The sequence below is a fragment of the Salmo salar genome, chromosome ssa04 (assembly GCF_905237065.1).
Source record: "Salmo salar chromosome ssa04, Ssal_v3.1, whole genome shotgun sequence".
Lineage (NCBI taxonomy): Eukaryota > Metazoa > Chordata > Actinopteri > Salmoniformes > Salmonidae > Salmo > Salmo salar.
This window is the reverse complement of record NC_059445.1, coordinates 12170450-12175544: the sequence shown is the minus strand read 5'-3', so window position 1 is coordinate 12175544 and position 5095 is coordinate 12170450. Positions and strand designations below refer to the sequence as shown.

Genomic DNA, 5095 nt, shown 5'->3' with positions numbered 1-5095 from the left:
CTGCTGCTGCTGCTGCTGCTGCTGCTGCTGCTGCTGCTGCTGCTGCTGCTGCTGCTGCTGTTGCTGCTGCTGCTGCTGCTGCTGCTGCTGCTGCGGCAGAGCAGCAGCAGCAGCACTACTGCTGCTGCTGTGCTGCTGCTGCTGCTGCTGCTGCAGCCGCTGCTGCTAGCAGAGCAGCACAAGGCTGCTGCTGCTGCTTAGCTGCAGCACAGCGCGCTGCGCTGCTGCCGCTGCTACTGCTAGCAGCTGCTGCTGCTGCTGCTACTGCAACGTGCTGCTGGCTGCTGCTGCTGCTGTTGCTGCTGCTGCTGCTGCTGCTGCTGCTGTTGCGGCTGCTGCTGCTGCTGCTGCTGCTGCTGCTGTTTGCTGCTGCTGCTGCTGCTGCTGCTGCTACGGCAGCAGCAGCAGCAGCCGCTGCTGCTGCTACTGCTACTGCTGCTACTACTACTGCTACTGCTGCTACTACTACTGCTGCTACTACTACTACTGCTACTACTGCTGCTGCTACTGCTACTGCTACTGCTACTGCTGCTACTACTACTGCTGCTACTACTACTACTACTACTGCTGCTACTAGGCCCAGTGGAGCTGCATTACACTAGATACCCTCCATCTCCACTGATCAGAACCTTGGTCCAGAGAGAGTGCCTGTATTAGTCAGGTTAGGTGTCTCTCCAGTCCAGTTACTGGATTAACAAGTCATTTTAGTGGGGCTTACCATAGACACAACAACGGAGACCTAACCAATACAGTACAGTATGTACCAGTACACTATGTACCAATACAGTACAGTATGTGTGTCTCAAATGGCACCCTATTCCCTTGATAGTGCACTACTTTTGACCAGGACCCATAGGGCTCTGTTTAAAAGTAGTGCACTACATAGGGAAAATGGTGCCAGTTGAGATACAACCTGTGTCTTTTGTAATCTGGTGGCCTTTTCTAGTGGGGTTCTCGCGCATAGACTTTTCCTATATCTGACCTGTGGTCTGTGGTCTCAATGTGTTCCTAATTCTTGGACAGATGTAATTGTTGTACCGTTGGCTGAGCGTGGTCTGTTCTTGTACAGTATATGGCACATCTCATTAATTGTCCCACACACACCACCAGATACACACTCATGTCTCTGTATCAAATGATTTGTTATTGTTAGCCAGCCATATCACTTCAGATCCTAAACAAAATAGCTCATGTGATTAATGTCACGGCTGACACGATTCATCTTATCTGTGGCCTTTGTTGAGAAATAAACATGCATTTTTTGTGGGGTTCCAAGGATTAAATACATTGGACTCAAACTATGAATTTGTAGGACGAGAACACTCCTTTTCAGTTACAGGTTTGAAAAATGAGCCCCACATAAAGGCTCTAGACCTCGGGGAGAAAGATTCAAAACTATCATTATGCAGCTAGCACTAGTAATGAGCGGTGAATCTGAAAGGATTTTCCAAAAGTCTGATATTATTTTGTCCTAAGACTCTGTGAGTGAAAAACCCATGGGGGGGAACTTTGGAGACGGGCCCTGCGTTGATCTGTTGGAGAAACTGAGGGTCAACCAAGGTACGACCGACCAGTTTTCCCCCCTTGACGCATACAAGCATTTTGAGAAATTAAAACACTAAAAGGGAAAAACAAGTAATGCGAGCGTTTAAAAGCCAGTCCGTTCTCGTATAAAGAAAATAAAAGCACTGTACGAAGAGTAGTAAACCTGAGATAATGACCTGGGGATGCCAAAGCAATATTTCCCCCCCCTTTTTAATTGCGCTTGTATTCGCCCTCACCGTTTCATGTTATGGAGGCCGAAAGTTTTTAAACTTTTCACAGCTGTGTGTGGAAGGGGACAGTGTCCTGAGGCAGTTGCAGGCCCCGGCTAAGGAGTCACCGTGCCAGCACCGAGGACTTGGATTCATTAAGCTGCTTTAGCAGTGCAAACATTACCTTAAATGGCAAGGCCATGTTCTGGCAAGGACTCTCTCACGCCTTGTTTCAATTATATGGGAATCAAACATTGCAGGTATGCTATGTGCAGTGTCTTTATTGAAAGGGGGATGAGGGAGGGATGGAGGGGAGGGTGGGTGGGGGGTGTGGAGCCCTTGTGTGCCCCTCCCCTGAGAAAAAGCTAGGTTTGTTTCATTTATGCCGTTGTAAAAACAAAAGAAAGTGGCATTCTGGCAACCAGTTTTCGTGTACAGTAATAATCCGGGTTTCTGTTTTTCAGAGCTGTGCTAACTACCAGATGCCTTGTTTTATGGAGGGTTCCTGACTTTGATTTTATGTGGCATGTCAGACTTGTGAAACAGTCTGAAGAGATTAGGCTGTATTACATGTGTCAGTCCCCTGCCATGTATGTGCTTCATTATGGGACCAGGCCTGGTCCTGGTAGATCAGCCTCAGACATTCCTGGTCGTATTGTTCACAGCTCTAGTATCCTGCAGTGGCTATCTTCAGGTAGTGCCAACAACACAAGGCTCTGTATCTTAGTCACACTGCATCTACAGATGTAGGGTCTTAATTTGATCACTCTTTTCTTGCTGAGAAACTTGGTGTATTTGAGTTTTAAAAAGTCTTCTAAAGTTTGTAACTTCCACTTTGAAAAGTATCAACCTCTTCAAAAATGTCAATTTATTATAATTCACATTGCCTGTTGCTACAGGATTATTTCCCTGCTGTAGAAAACTGGCCCAAATTAAGATCCTACATCTGTATACCACTACAAATAAACAACCACACTGTGCCTACAGGCACTAACAGGAAGCAAGCAATATAACAAGTAGATGTTGATTGAAAAGGGGACTCTAACGACCCAAAATGGAGGCAGGAGTAGATCCCCGTAATATATTAATAAATGTATTGACACATATTCAGTCACAGTGGACTATAATAACACAGCGTCGGTCCTCTCCTACCTGCACTTGTGCCACTATCTTGCGTAATCACCAGAGCCGGCGCTCTCGGCTTTACGATTCACCGCCTGCACAGTCATCTCCCACTCTAACTAATACTCCACGACTGTGTTCATTTTATGTCGGCAAAGTGCAGCTTTGACACGGTGATGTAAAAGTTTATAGAGTGTCCTATCAGCTCTTTAGCCACATCACTTATACCCGTCCTGCCTCGTCGCCATCCCGACCAGGCATCCAAAATCAATACAATATTTTCCCCCCGATAAATAATGTAAAAAGGTCTAAATGAACGCGTCGACAGTTGGCTGCAATTAGAGGTGCAGCCGCGCGGGGTTAGTGTGGTGACAGATGACAGTCGTCCCCCCCTCTTACAGATCAGCACAAAATGAAGATGTGGAGGAGAGCACTTTGTCACCGCCAAGGGGTTGCAACCTGGAAATGGCTTATAATGGAAAAAGGTTTTTTTCACACACACACACTATCTGCTGCTTCAAGCACTTTCTCTGGGCCGATGGGCGAGTCCGAATGGGTTCTCTATTTTCTTTATCTAAGCCTTTAATATCCTCCTGGGCAGCGGACGGCGACCGCGCCGTGCTGAGGTCAGGCCGGCTGGACAGGCAGACAGACGGAGCTACAGCAGAGAGAGATTTGGAGGCAGCAGAACATTCTATTGATCCTGGCCCCCCATTTGGTGGAAGTGATAAAGGTAGTGTTGTGAACGCTAAACTAAACTACAGAGAGATGGAAGGAGGGAGGGAGAATTAAATAGAAAAAGGGGGATACTGATAGTAACTGTTGCCCCACAGGGGAGACTGTGTATTCTGGGTTTTCCAGACATTTTATCTGGCTCCTGTGGCTCCAAAACATATTGCCCATGAGGGGATTTTAAAACTCACCATTCAATGGCATTGGGAGATATTTGAGGAGGGAGATAAAAGTAAAGTACCGAGCAGTCCCAGATAACGAGTGAGGAGTACTTGTAGCGCCCCTCACGCAGCCAGCTGAATTCTAAAAACAGTAGGACGACGACAGAGCATAGGAAACAAGCTCTCTAACAGAGTTGGTCGGAACAGAGAAAGACGGTGGAATAGTGCCCCCTGTGAGTGTGTCACTGCAGAGTATCCCAGTGATGGAGAGGGCTCGGGGAAACATTTATATCCTCAAATCCACTTTATCGACCGCGCCCCTGTCAGGGAGGGTGGAGGGGACGAGGAGAGGAGTCTTCCACTGAATGTGGAACCTCTTTATGGTGATTGTTTTATCAGCGTATCTGTCCGTCCCCCTGGGAACAGCTCTGCTCCGGGGAGGAGAGAGAGGAGAGGAGGATGACCCTCATTTTCCGAAAGCAAAGTGTTCAGTATTGATCAGTGGGAATGTGCACGGCTGATGACATGGGTTAATTTACTGGACACAGGGAAAGTTCATTGTTTCCTGTCACTCCAAGACTCACTCATGATCTTTACAGCCCTGGTCACCCCCCTCGAAATGTCTCCCTCCTCCGCCACACAGTTCATCACAGAGGAGAGAGAGAGAGAGAGAGAGAGAGAGAGAGAGAGAGAGAGAGAAAGAGAGAGACCAATCCCTATACGCCATCCAAAGGGGGAAAAGGACACCCTGCTTTTTTCCAAGCATGTTTGACGATGATCCACAGCACTTAGCTATTGGTACCAACAGACATAAGTAGAGACACACAAGACAATTAAAGCTAATATGGCTAACAACAAAACACCCAGTAGCTACTGTGGCACAGTGCAAATAATGATCTTCAACCCGGAATAGGTTGAACTAGTCCTACACATCAGGTAGCCCCTCACATGATCATTTACAACATCATTATCAATTCATAAGTAGGAAGAGAGGTGCATAATTAACAGTTAGCTGGCTTAAATAATTAATAAAGGTTTGTAAATGAGATTAAACACTATCATACCTAGATGCTCAGCTAACAGTCTTTATACAAATGAACATTTCACAGCCTATCACAACAAAATGTCGTCATGTAGTCTACTCAATCACAGTTGTGGAGAGTTGAACAGGGCTGTTTAACTGGCCTTATTCAAAACCAAAACACAATCAATACTAAATACATAACCGGTACTCACACGGCTGAAAATGACAGGGGTCAGAGGTGTTCGTCTGGGGTGAAAGGTCAATTTAGTTACACCTAAAAGGTCAAAGCCATCTTGTGAGGC

General features: G+C 46.7%; 1 non-coding gene and 1 pseudogene across 1 annotated transcript; one reads left to right on the top strand and one right to left on the bottom strand.

The window, feature by feature from the left end:
• The window catches only part of LOC123742551 (ecdysone-induced protein 74EF-like), a 4758-nt pseudogene extending 1775 nt beyond the window's left edge, over window positions 1-2983 (bottom strand).
• On the top strand, window positions 52-182 carry LOC123742604 (small nucleolar RNA SNORA76). Its single transcript, XR_006769757.1, has one exon. It is a non-coding gene; the product is annotated as a small nucleolar RNA SNORA76 (small nucleolar RNA).
• Window positions 2984-5095: the final 2112 nt, after the last annotated feature.